The 19,525-nt window shown below is 44.2% G+C and overlaps 2 long non-coding RNA genes across 3 annotated transcripts in view; one reads left to right on the top strand and one right to left on the bottom strand.

Moving 5' to 3' along the window:
- LOC311442014 overlaps window positions 1-13,695 on the bottom strand; it is a 33,970-nt gene extending 20,275 nt beyond the window's left edge. The window contains exon 1 of the long non-coding RNA XR_014696405.1: window positions 9,459-13,695. This is a non-coding gene — a long non-coding RNA (uncharacterized lncRNA). The remainder of the gene's footprint in view (window positions 1-9,458) is intronic.
- LOC311442013 lies at window positions 3,187-17,755 on the top strand. 2 transcript variants are annotated; one of them, XR_014696404.1, is made up of 2 exons: window positions 3,187-3,274; window positions 8,570-9,865. It is a non-coding gene; the product is annotated as an uncharacterized lncRNA (long non-coding RNA). The 2 variants fall into 2 exon arrangements; XR_014696403.1 differs by lacking the exon at window positions 8,570-9,865 and adding an exon at window positions 14,149-17,755 and having other exon boundaries at window positions 3,197-3,274.
- The last annotated feature ends 1,770 nt before the right edge of the window (window positions 17,756-19,525 follow it).

The following is a 19,525-nucleotide window of genomic DNA, read 5'->3' as shown; positions in this document are numbered from 1 at the left end:
GAATGCATTTCTTGGCTCAGGAAGGAAAAAAGGAGAGATTGAAAGCATCATTTTGAAATGGTTGAAATGCCCTGTTTCAACATTTCGGAAGTGAAACATTTTTGGTTTTCATTTTGAAATGACTTTCAATTTATTTTTTTCATTATATTATGTGCTATAAATACAACACAAAATCAAGTCAAATTGAGGCATGACATCTCTGTTTGTTAAAAGTGAACTGTTTTGAATTACCTGAAAAGACATTACATTTTTTTAATTTCCTCTGTAGAGAACTCTGACATCTCTGGGATTTGCTCTGACTGAGCACCTGGCCCAGCTTCAAAATCTACCAGAAAATGGCATTTTTGTCCTCCTCAGAGCCTGTGAGGACTTGAAGGTTCTGCAACATGGCCCCAAATGTCACATTGAACTGCCTGTCCTGAGGAACTCTTCTGCTAAAGAGAAAATATCACATTGCAGAGACACAAGGCATTGAGAAGGAGGTGAAAGGCATGATTTGAAAATGCCCAGTTGGATGCAGTTGTGTCCACTAGACACTGATTTAGATAAAGCTGGAGATATCTGAGCATTGAAGCAGGCTACCTTCTGGTGCTACAGAGAGGTTTTAAGAAATCAACTGCTACAAGATGACAATGAAAGTTTCTCATCGTGAAAGTTTCTTCGCGCATCCTTTGCGTCTCATCTAAGCCACAACACCCCAAATCTTGCTTCATTTCATCACTCACAGCCCAAGTGTAGTTTTAATTTGGGCCCCCCTTCTGGTCTCATCTGATTTCTGTCCTGTTCCAGCAGCACAACTGCTCCAACCATTCGCCACGTGGGATCAAATCCTTTGACTGCATCCCTCAGACCAGGTATCTTCTGGGAAGGACGTGGGGATGTTTGTCACAGTAAGTGGCTGATCCAGCAGAGTTCAGAGGAGTTGGACACAGACCAAGCTGCAAATCACACCTCATCTTTTGTGCTGCCAGCTGCCAAACATCTTAATAGCAAGCAGCCCGTTTTATCCTCTACTATAGGGTGTGCAAAACATTGCATGGGAGATCTGGCATGAGTTGGAAAAGGTGCAGCTCCAGACCTCCTGTCAGGGCTCTCTCCATTTGTTTACATACCTTACTAAGGTCATATCAAAGATCGGACACAAGTGTTATGGCCAGAGACACATTACAAAGGTGTCTGTGGTGCATAAAAGTTACTGATAAACTGATTATACCTAGCAGAATCCATTCTGCAGTTGTACGGTGGGGTCTTCTAATGTTGCCACAGAGCCAGCCAGAAGATCAGCAAGCCTGTGTTACCACTGCCCTCTCACTTGGAGAAAGGACACCTTGGTAGCCTTTGAGCCCAATGACCTTTCTTATTAGGATTCTCCTGGAGATCACATTAAAGGCAGCAGGGGGATCTGAGCTCTATCTCTGCTGATGCCCTGCATTCCCACTATTTATCAGGTTCTCTTTAAAAGGATTTCAGATTGCATTTCCGTATCTAGCATATGGAGACTTTCATTTATTTGACAGGCTGATTCTTTTATCAGACTTTTATAAGGATTTACAATACTAATGCACGCTGCATGCAGCACTGGATTTCACACAGGAAACCCATTGAAAAAGGGGTGAGCTGTCCTCGGAGCACAGCTTTCCCCTTCTCCTTCCCATCCCAGCCTTACTATGCTATACAGAGGCAGGTCAACAGGACAGAGACTGTGGTGACACTAATGTCTCTTCCGAAAATTTTCTGCTGGGATGAATGATGATGGATGTAGTGTGTACGAGGCTCTTCTCTCTTTGTGGCTGTGCTCAGAGGGATGGGGATGCAGGCAGCCAGGATCCCCTGCCAGCAGGGCGAGCAGTGACAGGCAAAAGAGAAGGCGCTGGACCCTGCAGGAAATCTGCAGAGTGGAGATGGATACGGGCTTTGCTTTAGACTGAGAGCAGCAAAATAAAATCCTCTAGGACAGAGCCCACAGGGCAGGGATTTCTCTTTTTTTGACAGCATACAGTGAATGAAGCACAAAATAGCCTGCTGTCTCTGCAGACAGCAAGGATATTTAGAGATGTCAAACTGTAGTACAGAAGATGCACAAGAGGAATGGAGACACAGCTAACTACATCTGAGACTTTTGGTTTCTTATTCCAACTGGGAGATCTTGAAGTCATGCAAGTTTTTCCGTGCCCCTACTGCAATCAAAACTACAGCTTCTTTCTGCCTTTGGATACCAGATGGAAATAAAGCTTATTTGGTCTTCGTTACCTGCCCTTGTTTCAGATTCAAAGCCTTTTTTCAGTCCTAGCAGAGCAAGGGAATAGTAGCAGATACAGCGAGGCATGAAGTCAAATTCCCCATTTCTATACTGTACAGACAACCAGTTTCTCAGATTCTTTGGGGAGTTTCTAGGGACAGGTTATTTCTGCTGTGTAGTTGATGATTTGCTTAATATAGCAATGCAGCTCCAGTCTCATACTGAAATTTCCTTACTGATTTGATTTTGACTTGACAGCTGCATTTGGTAGTTTACAGTGATCAATAACAAGTTAGCTTTGGTAATATAGTTTCTTGATTTTTAGTTTGAGTTGGCTAAATGAATCATTGATAGAATCTGTAAAGCACCTAGACACCCACAAAAACAGTTAGGACCTCAGGAACAGTTTTCAAAAAGCCAGCTTAAAACCCTAACCTGCTGCCAGTCTAACAGACCACCTGGGCACAACAGGGTGCTGCTCCAAGGCAGCTGACCCTGCCCTGGGCCTGCCCTTCCCACCTGCTCCTGCTTATCCTTTGCCAGACACCTAGTGAACTGATTGAGGAAAGCAAATTACCAGAAAAGAATAAATAAATAAATAAATAAATATCATTTTTGTGCTGGTTTAGCTCAACACACTGGCTCAGTGCATCAGAGGTGCTTGTTCCACGGGCGGAGCAGCAGCAAAGCTGTAAGGATGTGGAGAAAACAGCTGCAGGATTACACCAGCAAGGAAGTTCCCTGAAGATAATCATGGTGTGAACATGAAGTAATCTGATAAACCTGCACAACCCATTTACACAGATCTCCTCGTTAAGCACTGAGAGGGTCTTCATCCTATTTACTCTCACAGGTGACTTCCACTTGCATTATGAATGGTCACATCAACTCAGGACTTAATGAGGTTTAATTTATAGCCACACCTTACTTCCCTGGTATTAAATTGCCTGCAGATGAGTATGGTGCCTTTAGTCTCTCATCTACTCTGAAGGCTGTAGGAGATACTTTGGACTTCTACAGGACAGTCTCAGCAAGGTAAGGTCAGGGTAAAGGGGGGGAGGTTATGAGTGCTTGGCAATAGCACCTAGCAGAGCTAGGGGTAATGTAACAGAGCAGGCAGTAAATGGGTTGCAGTGTAGGGTTTCACCTCTGGCCTATGCAGGGAAAATCAAGGTAGAGGGCATCGCTGATGCTGCCTGCAGAGAGCCCATTCTGACCCTGCAAATCATTCTTTTGTTCTTGTGGTGGGATGCTCTTAGCCTGCTGCTCTGCTTGTGCACTGCTAAACAGTTGTGAAAAGACAATAGAGAGTGGGGGAAGGCTTCAGGTTGTTTAAGAAGGAGCAGCACTGAAAAGGCCATTAAGAGTTCGGTTTAAACCCACTAACGTCTAGAAACTTGCAGCTGAGCACCAGGCATCCAGTATGCCAGCAGAGTTAGATAGTGTTAAGGGTGATGGCTAGCTGCAGACAGATCCTGGCTGCCTGTTATTTTGCTGTGAATTTCCATCCATTCTGGAGAGTTTAAATCAGAACTTTAATGGGCTTTTGATGTTGTTTTAGTTTGGTGAATAGTTTCCCGTTGTATCTGCTTATTCAGTGAAATAGCGAGGAAGCGCTGTTACAGTGGGAGATGACGAGACTATAGAAGCCTATCTCAGCTGCATTTGCACAGCAGAAGCCTTTAAAAATCACTGTGCTATGAACAAGACATTTCCATATTTCACGGCTATTTTTGCTGGGTGCCTAAAGTTGATGATACAGCAAAAAAAAAAAAAAAAAAGAAGAGGAGGGGGGAGAAGTCCTTCTGCTGTTCCTTTCTTCATAACAATTTACATCTCAGCCATGTTGCTTGGCAAGCCCAACAAAGTGGAGCATGTTGTGGCTGTAAAGTGATAAGCACATGAGCTACACTGAGGACATTTTCTCCCTGCTATTTGGATAGGGAAATGGGGATTCACTTTGAAGTGGAACATTAGCCTTTCTTTTTTCTTTTGCTGCTTCTCTCTACCCAAAGCTTATCAGAACAGCTGTGTCTTTTGGGAGAAGATGGCTGGAGGGATTTGGGGACACCAATTATCAGGCATTTGGCTGTGGAGCAATTAACCCTTTGCATGCTTGATAGTCATCATCTTCTATTCCCCTTACTTATTCAGGCCTGCAAAGCTCTACCAGGCTCTGTAAGTCATGACAGTAAGAGAGCATGCATGCTAAAGCTAGTAATGGGAAAGTGAAATCCTGCTAAGGGCTGCTTGGTGAGTCTGTGGGACATGGCACTAGACTGAAGAAGCTGAAAATATGCAAAGGAAAATAGAAACTGAACTTCAAGAACAGTTTGCTGTTGTATTGGTCTGCTGTGTTTCCAGAGAGGTTGCTTGGGCCTCTGGGATGTTAGTCCTTCTCTGATGCTGTGCCCAAAACTATTGGTTGCTTTTCAAAGCCCCTGGAGTCTGTTTTTTTGGTTGCTTTTTTTCTTTTGCTTCTGTATCATTTATACTAATGATCATCTCTGACCATTTCTTAAATACCTTCCATGTGTTTGCCAGTCTTTGTCCCACTGTGAAAGGCATAGCATACACTGAAATACTCAAAGAAAAGTGGATGTGACTCTGCAATTACCTCAGTTCTTATGGCATTGTTGAAGACAGGCTTGGGGGTATTTTTTCCAAGGTGGGATTTGAAAAAGGTTTATTGGACTGGAACTAGAAGGTGATCTTGTGGATGGTGGGGAAAGATCCCAGCCCAGTACTGATGGAGGGTCCCAGTGGTGGGTGTTGTGATCCCGTACTGTGACTGCCTGATCATTTGGCTCAGACACCAAGCACCTTGCTTGTGCACCACAGAGAGCAAATACCTCTCCAGAAGCTCTTTCTAACCCAGACACAGTAAAATGCCTTGTCCTTGACCTACCTTCAACAGCCGTGAAGGGGATGAGCTTTTTCCCTTAGATCAGCAGATGAAATAAAAGCAGAGACCTGCAGTTATCCTTCACTTAAGGATTAAGGTTTCTCTGGGCTGGTGTTATTACAGTGACCACAGGCAGCCCCAGACTGGCTAAGGGACTTCCAGTGGGGACACAGGTTTAAACTACAGGTTGAGGCATCAAATTAAGGAAAGCTGTTACATCCGTATCTTTCAAGTCCGGGGCTCAGGCATGTCTCACCTGCCTTAGGGAGGAACTGAGCTGAGGCCACAGCACAGGGCTGGTGGTCAGAAAATTGGCCAACTCTTCCCATGTCACTGAACATCTCTATTGCTCACTCTCTCCATCTATAAAGCAGGATTATAACACTTGTCTCAGATGGGTGTGTGAGGGTCTGTGGCTGTAATAAACCTTGCAGCTGCTGGCTGTAATGCACCAGCCTGATGCTCACTGATATTACTAGGAATAATTCTTAGCATATGACCAAAACAAACTGAAAGAGATTTTGGAGGGTAGCTCTGTGCTGAGTGACAGTGACATTGTCTCAGGATTGAATAAAAAAATCCTCTACTGAAAATGGAAACACAGAAAAAGCCTGCTTGATTTTTTTAATAGTGAGAAGATCATGCAGTGTTTTGTCATATGCTTTTGGTTCTGGGAGTAGTGAAAGAGCATTAGAAGTACTAGAAACATTGGAGAAGAAGAGAATGGCTCATGTTAATCTGACCCTTGACAGAACAATGTGAACGAAGGCCACTTTCATCAGATTTCCACTATGTTCATGGGAGAACTGGGAGTAATTCTGAAAATAAAATCCAAAATATGGGACCTGTTGCAGATTACATCTGCTGAAATATCTGCAGAAGTTAGCAGCATCTACTGCAGGCTGAGGTAGAGTTTGTGGAAACAACTATAACTACCCAACAAGTAAAAATTTCCTGGCTTTGACTCTGGGTCAAAAACTGGGAAATTACTGGTGTTTCCCTAGGCTAATAGCAAAAGTAAAGGATTATAAGCCCACATGAAACATGACTGAAAATTGCCCTTTGTGGGATCATACCCTAACACATGTGTGCCTAATACAAAAAGATAATCCATACCTGGCAACCCCCCTGGATCTTTCCCTTTCCTTCACAAATCCTATTTTGATTCAAAGCTCTCCCCAAGCTAAAAAAGGGAAACAGGGAAACTTTGAAATTAGGTCAGAGCTCTGAACTCCCATTAGAGACACTGAGGTCACTGTGGTTGTTACCAGAGTAAAATCTTGGGCTGCAATCAGGATGTGTTGCATACTCGGAGAGGAGCTGTTCCCCTGTGCTACAATAAGGATTCACTGGCCCCAGGATGGATGTGGTATAAGGTTTAATCAGGTTAGCTAGGTTTTCTCTCTTGATTTCACAGCCTCCATTCAGCACACCAGATTATAAACTTTCAACATGTAATTGAACCTGACTCAAGGAGCCAATTGTATTACAGTGAGCTTTAAAAGGGGGAATGGCAAGGGCTAAAGTTTTCATTCAACGAATGCAATTTCTATGCACAGAAATCAATTCAATTGACATCAGTTGAGCTTTAATGCTGAATTAAAGAGCTGCCAGGTTTCCCCCATGGGGCTTTTACAGTCCGGGTTTTATGAATTCATTAAAATGCACACACAAACTTTTAGGGAAATAGCATTACACTGTAATAAGAGCTACAAATCGACCATATTCCTCTGAGATAGAAGTCTAATTTGAGTTGCCTAGTTGGCAAAATTGTTTTCCATCGTTTTGCATTTATTAGCAGAGGGTGTCATATTTTCCCTTGTTTCTGTTTTGCTTTCTTGCTGTTTGCTCAGTAAGGGACAGCACCATGTTTAGAAATACCAAGGGGAGATGTTATCTTTGGAAAGCAGGTGCCCTCTTGGGAAGCTGGAGCAGTATAGGATGTTTCAAGGCAAGTCAGGTTGGGCTGGAAGGCTTGGTGGACGCTTCCAGAACTGCAGGGTTGATGGTCCCTACAATTGGAAGTTGGAGTCACTCAGCTTGCAATGAAAGGAAAGAGCAGGAAGTCCTAAAAGACATCTGTGCTAAAGAAGAAGCTGGCTTCTTAGAAAGGACTGGAGCCAAAGCCAGCTGAGAATTGAGACCGCCAAGTATTTTAGGATCTGAAGTTTCAGTGCCCTTCCCCTCTGTTAATCTCACAAACTGACTGAAGAGAGTTGCCTTCTAGCAGCCCACATCTATCTTCTGTGCTAATTGCAGGCACAATTAGACTCTCAAACACCGGTTGCCTCCAAAATGCTGATGATAGCTGGAAAACTGCAGGGGCAACTACAGAAACTGTGCCCATGGTAAGCATATTTGATCATGTTGGCCTCATCTGCTAGCCTCTCTGTGCTGTTGTACTCCTGTTGCACACCTTGCAGTGCTCTGTCCAATAATGAACATTCACAGGGTTTCATTAAATATGCTCTCTAATTAGATTGATGACCCTGGTGATTGGAGGTCTTGACCTATCCATGAAACAAGTGGGACTCAGAAAACACAATTCCCTCGTGCCGCTGGTTTCCTAGCATGACTTGTCTACAGCTTTTGATGGATGAGGGAGTCTCTAGGGCTAATTCAGCTCCTGCAGAGAAGGCACAGTTGATGTCATTTGGGAAGCTGAATTTTGCAATGGGGACACACATGCCTGTGCAGGGAGACTCTACAGACAAATTTGACAGGCAGCCAACCCTCTGTCGAGTGGCAATACATAACAGTCACTGCCAGCTCCCATTTCCAGGCTAACTTAGTGATGTGGAATGACTCCATATGCTCTTAACAGATCTGATCTCCTACTCCGATGGGTCAGGAGGACCTAGAGAAGTAAAGGAAAGGGGCACAAAGGGGCTCACCAGGACAAGGCCCTTTGCTCTCAAGAAAGAAAAGTTTCCTGTGCTGTTGCTTTTGTCAGATACACACATGGTGCAAAACTAAATGGCACCTCTGCCCCCAGTAAAAGCATACAGATTATAGAGTAGCTTAAGGAAATGTGGTAGGAAACAGATTTATGCAAAAGGAATATGCATTTGATGGCTTTCCTCATTTGGTTCTCTAGATGCTGATGTAACCAATAAATCAGTGTTACATCAGCTGGGAGGAAGGGCAGTGTAGTAAGGACATTTGTGCCATTTTCTCAGTGTTTTGCAGGGACTACGTTTCTGGTAAATTTTCATGAAATATGAAGAGAAACCTAGAAGATTAGTTCAAAGATTGCATCAATACATTTTACTGGAGAGTTATTACTATTAAATAGCAGGTCTCTTTTAACAGAGGTTTGCATAACACTAAGGGAGGAAAATAAGAAACACTACAGATTTGCTGATGAACCAGCTAATGTATTAGAAAGGAGGGATAAGGCTCCTCTCCTCATTTTTTCTTTTCAGAGGACCATGCTGATGCTTTCTAAATGAAAAGAAGGCAAGCTACCATCTCTTCACACTTAAAGAGCTCCCAGGAGCAAAGGGAGAATGAGATGAGACCAAGTGCTCTTACAATGAACCTTGGAGGACAGCAAGCCAAGAAGGAAGCATGTCCTTTACCCATATCCTCAAACACTGTGAACATCCAAGTGGAAAGTTCCACCCCAGCTGTCTGGAGACCCAGCAGCAGCAGGACTTGGACCCTTCTTTTTAACCTGTAAATTGACACAAATGGGCAAATTATGGACTCAGCAGGAGGGATTATGCCTGAGGCAGGCAAGGTGTAACTCACGCAGAAAAAGCAGTGAGAAGGGGAAAACTCAGTGCCTGTGCTTCTTGCCCATTTCCTCTTTCCCAAGTCAAGAAGCAACACCCATCTGAAATTGTGGTTGCCTCAGCAAGGCACGAATTCTGTGGCTGGCCAGGTCCTGCAGGGAGGGGAAGAAGCCATGTGCTGAATCAGCTTGCTGGAGGCCACCTGGCTCACGTGCCAGAAGGTGCCAGCTCCAAATGTAAGGCTTTCAAGCTAGAAAATCTCAGACACTTGACAATGTGCTTGTATATACAGAAAATGCCTGTGACAGCTAGAGTGCTAGATAGACCTTAATAAGAATCTTTTCTAAAACCAAATGTTCAGAGATACTAGTCCAAAGGAAGAATTGTGTCTGAGAGAAGAAAACAAACTAAACCAAGCAAAAAACAAGTCTTGCTGGTACTAACCCCTTCCTATTAAAAGACATTTGGAAACAAAGCCTGAAAGGTGGTTTGAAAGGTGCAAATGTTAATAGCGCAGGTTATTGCAAATCTCTCTTTATTTGATCCTCCCCTCCCTTCTGCTCCCACATGCACCCACCTGCAGACCTGCTGGTGTCTGCACCACGGCAATTCATCTCCCAGCAGACTTTTTTTGACTGCAGTGAATAGAAGAAGGAATACAGGTCGAAAAATTTGGCAGCACCCTATTAGAGTGCTGCAAGAAAAGGGGTGGCGGCTCCTGCCCGGCGGCACCGAGGCTTGTGTTTTCATCGTCGGCAGTGTAAATACGAGCGCGGTGCCCACCCCTGCCCTCAGCCTGCCCCGGGCTGTGCTGGAGGGGCTCGGGGAGCAGCGCCGAGGCTCAGTGATGGGGTGCGAGTGACACCCTGTGGCCACCTTTCCCTGGGCTCTTCCCGGACCTAAAGAGCAAAGCTGGGGAGAGGGCTGGTGGCAGCTGCTCCAGAGGGGTTCTCTCCTCTAGGCTCTGCAAAGAGGTGCTGCTCTGGCTGGGGAAGGAAGAGGAGGCGCACTTAGGGTCAAAGGGCTCTCTGAGCCTTCCCTGTGCTTCAGCCAGCCCTGAGGCTTTGGAGGTGTACCCTCGGTCTCTCTGACCCATGTCACTAATTCCTTTTTTCCCTGCTCTTGCCCCATCAAATTTTTTTACCTGTAGCTGCACAGCTGGTCACTAACCAGGTGTGATTTCAGGAGCTTTCAGTAGCTGCAGTGACTAATGCAGGAAAGAAAATATATTCAAGAATATCTTTGCTTTTGGGTTTGCCAGCTGTGCTCAGACAGCTGTGGAGGGTTGGATGGTTCAGGCAATGACTGGAGATGCACCTTCAACTTCTCTAAGCCAATGCAAAGGGCAGTGGAGAGCCTGTTATCTTTTAATCTAAATCTAGACTTAAGAGCTGTTCAGGCATTCTCTCTTTTAGCCTGTTACATGCAGTGAAACAAGTGTGATACAGATCCAAGATAGTTAATCTGAAATGTTTTGAGGCTCACCAACAGCCAGACCCACCTGCAGTATAGGCTAGGATGGAGGTCTACCTCATTTTAGACCTGAACACCAACTCTACAAGTGTTTCTCACCATGGATAGCTACATACTTGACTTTGGTTGATGTTTGTTTTGTTTGTTTGTTTGTTTTGTTTTTTAATGAGGTGGTGATGTTTTATCCCTTACACAGAAGGTATTACCCAATCCACCACTGCTTAATTCTGAGGGTGCAGAACATTTTGGTTTGCTGTTCAGAGCAGGGAGGAAAAATATCTCATATAGGAGGAAGAGAAACCCCACACTGTGATCACATAGTTTCTGTATTACTTGTCTGGATGAAGTATTGTTTTGTTCAAAATGTCAAATTCTGTGTGTCTGTTTCAGCAATCCAGAGATGAGTTATCTTGAAAATCATCCTTCTGTCACTGAATTTCCAAATTACAAGGGAAAAAAGCAAGTGAAAGGAGCTTTGCTATTAGGATTGCCAACTCCTTCCATTTCAGCAGCAAGCCACTGGTTTCACTGCCCCCTTGCCCAGTTAGGTGTTTATGATTTTAGGTTTTCCTGCAGTAGGAGGGAGAAAGTGATTAATATATAAGGGCTGGGTGAGAGGAGAAACTTTAGTGTACATTCATTCAAACTTTGGGGTGCCTGCACCTCCTATCACTCTCAGCATTGCTCTCAATTGGATAATTTTAGATCTTTGCATGCCTACTAATATCCTCTGCAAAAGAAGGTGGGGAAAATGTAGATTGCATATTTGCATGTATCTACATTAATTTGCATATATTTCAGTACATTTCCTTAGACCTATGTGCCCTCCTGTTAGGAAGTGATTGTCCACCAGACTCTAATATGAACATGTTACCACGTTCCTGTCCATTTCCACAGCACAACTTCTCAATAATGGAGCAGGTCAGCTTAAAATACAGGTTATGAAATAATGTCCTATCCCCCTGCTCTGATCTGTCCTAATGTATACACAAAAAGTGAAGGCCTGCTGTCCCAAACAAGCACTCATCATTCTGCTTCTACTGGATTGATGTCTGCAGCCCCATCTGAGCTGTATGGGGAATTCCCCAAACTGCCACATTCCTCAGCACGCAAGTGAGAAAACATGAACAGGCAAACCACCAGCTTGTGAGATCCAGCAACCACACACAAACCCAAGTGCCCAAGAAATTTGGTTCTGCCAGACATTTTCCAGTGTAATATCTTAATTCAGTCATTCTCCAGTTTGGGAGATGATCAAGACAAACACCACTTTCAGGGTCCAATCTGAAGCTCAGTGGTGGTCCTGGAGGATGGCGGATCAGGTTCTCATTTTCCAGGGAACCAGAAGACTTAGCCTTCACTGAAAATTAAAACACAACAGAAAATAGAACAACCCACCACCTCTTTCTAATGCTTCAAGTTGCGAAAACTATCTTCTGAACGTAAATAGCTTCAGTAATTAAGATCGTTGAATATACAGTACCAGGGAATGAGCAGTTCATGATTTTTTTTCAATGAGAACATATTAAATTATGCCTTTTGATATATCTTTTCAAAATGTGGAATTATCAAATTTTTATGTGCTGGATGTGTGTGCTGACTCTGTCCATACATAGCAAATGCACTTAAAATGCTAACATTTCAGTGTAATAGTTCAATTGATGAGATTTTTCTTATAAAAGGGGGAGGAGAGGGAAATCAGATAAAAGAAGCTGTGGCTTGGGGAGTTTTGATATGAGCATTTGTGATTCTCTGTTCACCCAGCTTCCAAATGATCCAGCAAACGATTGAGCCCCTTCTGAGCAATCGAGGGATAAAAGTGGTTGCTGTGGGCCAGACCTTCACCTGTTCTAAAGTGCCTCATTTGCAGCAACTTGAGTGAAACTGCTGCTTTACAGCAGGTGACATTTTGGCCCTGAAATGCAATATAGGAAGAACTCTGCTTCATTGTGTGTACTATCTGACTGGGGTGGTCACTCCTCCAGAAGCTCTGTCACTGTGCTCCAGGTCTCAGGCTGGTCCCTTGCTGAGTTTCAGGGAATAACAAGCAAAGGAGATGGGACGTCCCTCCCAGGACCTTTGTCTTCACAGAGAACCACTGTCCTTAAATTCAGTTATCCCACATCTGTCAGCTTTGCCTCTGTCTGTGGGAAGGACTGAAGAGTGGAAGTCAGATGTCTCCTGTGTTAGACTTGTCTTGGCTGCTAAGCAGATGGTTCATTTGGAGGGAGATGAAGTCCCAGTAATTCCTCTGTGCTGCAGCTTCAGATCCATTGTCCTTTAGCTGCTAACAGCCAGAGGGAGGCAGGCATATCTGTGCTTCAGAATAGGGGCTGGAAGATTTGTCAAGCCAACCCAAACATAAATCCAGCACCATCAGGCCTTTCCCTGCAGCTATATGCTGTCTCCCATGTAATTTTAGGCAACACTTTCCAATCTACTTTCTGATAATATCACCATCTAGTAGCACTTAGGACACTGTCCCAATAATAACACACAAAACCCCTCTTCCTGCAATTATTTCCTTTCACCAAGAGAGCTACCAGGTTGTGGGCACATCTGTTGGCTTGTTTATACTTTAATGTCATCCAAGTAATAAGAGCATCAGGAAAAAGAAAACAAAACACAGAAAAGCCTCTAGTGGGGCTGGTGCTGCTGTGTGCGCCTATGGTAACTACTGTGAGCATTAAGATGAAGCACTTCAAGCATGAATAATAACAAAAAAAAAAAAAAATCTAGAAGATAGATTAAAGCACTCTAGCACTTTGTAATAGTGTTTGTAATGCAGATAAAACATTTGTACTCTAATTTCCAGCACCACCAACAAAATAAATAAGTGTGCTTGGATTGCATTTTTCTTTCAAAAACTGTTCCAAAAACTGTTCATATTGAAGGAAAACAACTTAAACTGGGTTTAGAAACACAATGTAAGCGGGAAAGTTAGGCACTGTTATCAGCATGACAAGTGCAACCGATTCCTTTGATAAATGGTGCTTGAAGAAAGACACAGAGCTCATCTGCTCAGGATCATTGTGTTTTAAGTTTAATTAAGTAGTGAATTAATGTTTGCAAAATGCTTTGAGATCCTTCAGCAGACAGTGCTCATAGAAGAGCAGAGTAGTTTTAGCATGAAATGGATTTTGGGGAGCTGAACTAACTTATTCCTGTCTGAGAGCTCGATTTGAAGTGGCCAGGGAGAAGATCCTCACTGACTTTGGGCTGGATCAGATCAAGCCTGCAGGACAGGAGTCTTGATTTAGCAGGCAAGTCCCAGTGAAGAGAGCCAGAATACTTAGAGTTAGGCATGCATTTTAAGTAGCATGCTTTAGAGCGCGTATTTTCATGTTCACAGAATCACAGAATTTCTAGGTTGGAAGAGACCTCAAGATCATTGAGTCCAACCTCTGACCTAACGCTAACAGTCCCCTAACTAAACCATATCCCTAAACTCTAGGGATTATGTCTATATAATCTAGGGATTATATCTATATCATTCATTACGAATGTTTGTTATTCGTAAAGCTGTGGGCCGGAAAAGGCCATCAGTACAGCTCGGCTGACCTCCTGTAAATGTAAAGACTTCAGGCCTTTACGTTTCTCCCAATAACCCTGTGCTGAGTGTAACAACCTGTGTCTGCTAAAGCAGATCTTCCGGAAAGTGCTTCTGGGCTTGTTTCAGTGCCAGGTGGATATGAAGAATCCATCACTTTCTTTGAACTAATGCTTAATCAACTTCAATGTTTAAAATGTGAATCTTTTCTCTTTATTCCTCATTTGAATTTATCTGGCTTCAGCTTCTAGCCATTGGATCCTGCTATGCCTTTCTACCCTGGACGAAAGAGCCCTGTAGTAGGCAGAGAAATTTTCTGCAGCTGTGTTCACTAAGGTAGCATTACAAAGGCTACTTTCATGCTTGGGGATAGAAGATCACTGCTTGGGATAAGAATGAAATTGAAAGAATTAATATTATTCTATAGAGATCCCAACACAGTAGCTCTGGTACAGAGATTTCTTCTGTGCTCCAAAGATCTGACAGCCTAGAAAGATAAAAACAGTCAAGTGAGGGAAGAGTAAGGCCTTGGACATGACCAACACTGAACATGCATATTCTTGGCTCTGGTTTATTGCCGTTTGCATTGAGAGCAAATAGGAGTTTGGAGGTCTACAACAACCTCCTTTGCTGGTCAGCGAGGCCCTGTGCCTCAGCAGCACTCGGCTCTTGGTGGGAGCAGCAGAACAAGGGCTGATTCCCTGCAGCAAACCTGGATTCCAGCAGGGCCGAAATCCCACTGTATTTCCCTGCCAGCACAGAAGTCATCTCTGGGCCTGGCTTAGTGCTGTGGCTTGTTCTACGGGAACACACAGTCAAAGGAGACAAGAACTGCATTTGGACCATCGTGCTGGCAAGGAGGTGAAGTGCAGCTACAGGGACCTGCTGTAAGTTAGGAGCTGGATGCAAACGCAAACCCCTAAACTAAACACGTTTAGAAAGCCATATGCCGCCAACCCAGGCAGTAAGGAGGAACCGTCTGTTTGCTCAGAGCCCCGTGCAACTCCCACGCATGGCAACAGAGACGGAGCTAGATGGGGCCCCTGGAAAGTGTCTCCGGTTTCTTATTTTATTATCATCTCCAGGTTCTCCTCATAAAGCCTCTGGTTCAAAAAGGCAGAGAATTTGCGAATAGGCAGGGGACACTCACCCCCGCACAAACATCCAGCGTTTCTGCGGCCGGGATGCCTAACTGCTCCGTGATAGCTCTGCCAGTGCTTCTGAGCCGCAGCGAGCGAATATCATTAGCAGCATCTCGCAGCCCCAGTGCGAGGGCTTCGTTTGCTTTACTGTTGGCTTGGTAACAGCTGCTGTTACTGCTCAAGGTGGCAGGAGGGCAAAAAAGTGCTTATTGCCTTACAGCACTTCAGGAAAACCTTACAGGCTCTTTGGCAGGGTTTAATAGTGGCCAGGCGCTCCCCGGAGCGATGTCCCGGAGATGCTGTCGGGTGATGCTCTGCAGTGCTGTAGCTGTGCCCCTGCCACCTCCACACCACACCAAAGCCAGAGGGCAGAGCCCAGGGCCAGGCTGCGGCACCAGCAGTGGCCACTAGACACAGAAAAAAACCTGACATATTAATTGTACGTAACAGCACAACAACATGCAGCTCTACCACATCCTGACCTGGGAACTGTAAGGATGATGCAGGCATTGCTCTAGCAGTTCCTAAAAAGAAGTCTCATGGGCTTTTCCCATTTGGTGGGGCAGGTGATGGGAGCCCCATCCAGAACTACTTCTCCTTCTCTCTCTCAGCTCAGCAGCCAAGAGGAACATCTGGAAGGAAAAACAGAGCCCACGTGCAGATTTCATCAGCAGCTCTGCGTAACGTGGTGTGCAATACAATCTACTGCCCACATTTAATATGCGTTAATTTGAGGGATGTAGGTTGCAAGGCATCCAAGTCGAAGTCCAACTTTTACTTAATTTTGGACTCCTTTTTACCTTCAGTTGCCAGTGGTGTAATGAGGGGGGATAGACACAACATCCTGCTGCAGAGAACAAGGGCTGCCTGGTTGTGTATCAGCCTGCAGCACAATTGACTAACGTGAGAGAAATATGGGAGCTGTGGCATGGATCTCAGCGGCAGATGAGGATGAAAGACAGTTTAGGACACTTTACCTGGGAAATGTGACGTTCAAACCACAACAGCAACAAAACCAAGATGCTCAACCATGTTCGTCCCCAGATTCCTCATGGAGGAGCTGGTGCAGAGCTCACTGTCTCTGAACTCATAAACTGTCAGGAGCTAAGACAAATCTTTGAGGAGAAGCTCTCTGCACAGAACGCCTGTAGGATATGAGTGGGGAGAAATTCAATGACAAGCTCTTAAGGGTGCAAGAGCTGCTACTGAACATCACCTTGCTGCCCATGACGGTAGGAGGAGATGCGGCTGTAGCTTCATCCACAACTTAAAGTCTTGAACCTCAGCCTTGCAAAACCACACTAGGTTCAGCTGACATAAATACTCCAAAAAGAGAGGTGTTTTTTTTTCCTGAGTGAAGGCTTTTATATGGCCTTACTGTTTGCTTCTCTCTGATTGTAATCAGGACACTACCAAGAATTCCAGACTATTATTTTTAATTCTCTTCTCTCTCCCCTCCAACTCCCCTGCTCCCTTGACCTGCTACCATAATGCGCTCACAGGGAAAAGCAGTTGTGGGAACTCTCGCCCTTTCTGCATTGTGAAGGACAGGACTATCTCCGGGCTGCCATTCATTCCATCAGCCACCGCTCAGGGAAAGCACAATTTGCTGCAAGCTGATAGCGGCATGCTGACACTTAGCGGGACGGGAACGTGCTCCAGCCTGACAAGGAACAATCACACATTGCATTAAAGGAAAAAAAGGGGATGGGGAGGAGAAAGGAAAAGAGGGAGAGGAGAGAAGGGGAGAAAAAGAGAAAAAGGAACGGTGAGCTATTCAGAAGATGCCCTGTAATTTGAGTGTCAGTAATGAATGTTAGGTCAGATGTTTTGATTGAATATCAGAAGGAATTGTATGCTGGGGAGTCATGCTTCCCACTTTACTGACAGAGCAAACTAATGGGAAAATATTCCAAAGTGACTGATTTTGGTGCTAAGACTCTTTTACTGATGTCTCAAACAAGCACAGGAAATGCCACGGCATGCATAGATATATTTTACCATGTATTTAAATAAATATATAATGAATTCAAAAGTAAACTCAGATTCAGCTAAAAGAACAGCTGAGTCCCTGCAGCCCACTGGCAAGAGCTGACAAGTCCATAAAAGAAGCAAGTCTTTTTTTTTTTTTTTAAACTCTCCCAGTGAGATCGACTTGATCTTCCCTCCGGAGCCCGTGTCTCTTTGGAAGAACAGCACTGTTAATTTGTTCTCTCACATGACTGGATGTAATACAGTTCCATAACCTTTTAACATTTTGCTGCTTGCATGGCATACCTGTGTCTTACTTATTGCTCATCAAATTATGCAGGGAACTCAGAGCCCTGCTAAGATGTTTTAAATACGCCTGCATCAAAAATACGCTTCTGTAATTCAGGCAGCACAAAATCATTATCACAGCCTCATCTGCATATTAGGATTCATTCTGTCAGCCTGAGAAGCCAGGGCTGAAATAGCCAAGCATAAAAGAGAGGGAGAATTTTCCTCTGGTGGCGTCTCATAAATCATCAGTTTCTAATTTACGGATCTTTTTTTTTTTTTCCTCCGGATCTCCATCTATTTATTTATTTATTGCTTTCCAGAATACGAAGTAATTAATATTGGCTTCTACACAGCAGGAGGGGAAAAAAAAAAAAAAAAAAAAAAAAAGAGAGAGAGAAAAAAGAAAAGCTACGTTTCTGGAGCACATTCACAAAGTCCTCTTCAATACGAGTTTGTGCAGATGAGGAGAGCTGCGGAGCAGGATGACTCTGTGGTTTAGGTCTTGGCAATGACCAAGGACTTCTGAGTGCTGCACACAGTTCCCACCTCTGCTCCACGTGTCCTCAAAGAGCAAATTCACCAAACTTTCAAGACTTCTTGAATGCCATTGACTTTCAGTGGGACTTAACTCTGCAATTCAGACACTGGAGTTGGGCTCCTAAATGCAAATGGCTGGTTGAGAAGGGTTTACTTTTCATCTCTCTGTGCTCTCACCTCTAACTCTGAGACCGTACAAGTTTCTCTGGGGTGTGTGCTATTCAAGGCACAGACTGTTCTTCTTGCTACATGCCTGTATGGGTCTTAGGATGATGGGCTTTCCATTAGGGACGAGAAGTTTCACTGTACAGATAAGAAGGAAGTAGGAAGCGCAGAAGCTTCAGGATTTGGTAGCTGGAAGCAAAACTATTTTTTTCTCGACGTGCTGCTGCTGGTGTTTTTCAGTGTCTCTACTTATGAGTGCCCAACCTCAGACAAGTTAAAGTGACCCAATTTAGAGAGAGGAGATTCTCAGTACTTTTGGTAAAGCTGAAGGCTAAAAAATCAGTAGCGGAGGGTGAAAATCTAAGCCAAAGCTTTTTTACTTGCAAAGCTTCAGTTCAATTCTGGCTCAGGCAAGCAGGCACTGGAAGTTGTTCCTGCCTGACCGTCGCATTGATGGCATCTGGAAAATGAGCTGCTAAGTTTCAGCTTAATTTCTAGTGAATACATTACTCAAAAACCCTTCAGTGCATACATCCTGGTACCTACCAAGTGCAATTGCCTATGAATCACCCAGGATGCATTTGTACAAATGAGGCTACCACAAAAACAAATGGTAGTGATTGCTTCATTCTATCCTCGGCACAGAAATCAGACACTAAATCATAAAAACCATTTTGCTTCCTGAGGCCAAGAACACAGAAGGAGAGGAAACAGGCCCAAATTTTGGAATCTAGAGCTAGATGGGTTTGCGTAGCCTAAAGGCTGCTCTTGAAACATTGCTGCTAGATGTTTTGTGGACTGACAGAGAAAATGGCCTCAAAGGAGGGAAAGGAAAGCAAATTAATTACAATGTCATAGTTATACTGCAACAAAAGCAAGTGGAGGCAGAGTCACAACTGTGAGCTCAATGAACCTCTCTATAGTAGGAATTTTGCAGCAATTAATAGGACTGTGCCCTGATAAAGGTTACCTTGTCACTGCTAACGGAACGTGATTTTCTCCCCATACCATACCTATATTATTTGTCAGAAATGAACTTTAACAAGCTTATGCTGTCAGAACTCATCGCCAGAGTGACCACACACATGGTACAGCAGATGCAGTGCAAAGATCTGCTTTGACTTTGTCCTCGGAGGTGTCAAACTTCTTTCAAATATGCATTAGAGCAATTGGCACCAAGACAAGCCCTACAACACCACCTCAGGACTGCTTTCAGGAGCATAGTGGGGTGGGAGACTGGGGGGTACAACTTAGACCTGGTGGCCACCAGAACATTTAGGAAACCGTCTTCCTGGCATTCTTTCTACAGTCAGTTACCTGTGATGCTGGGCTTATTCTCGTGACCTGAACTATTTCTGGGATCCGTTGAAAGGAAAAGAATAAAAATTTTTCATTGTGAGCACCTTAACTTGAGGAAAGTGCATTACAGCCCAGCCTGCTTCAGTCCAAGCTGAACAGAATAAGGTTGGTAGCCACAGAGATGGTTGTGGCATGACAAGTCTGCTCTGATGCTCA

This window comes from Aythya ferina (assembly GCF_964211825.1).
Source record: "Aythya ferina genome assembly, chromosome: 10".
Classification (NCBI taxonomy): Eukaryota; Metazoa; Chordata; class Aves; order Anseriformes; family Anatidae; genus Aythya; species Aythya ferina.
This window is presented reverse-complemented; position numbering and strand designations above follow the sequence as displayed.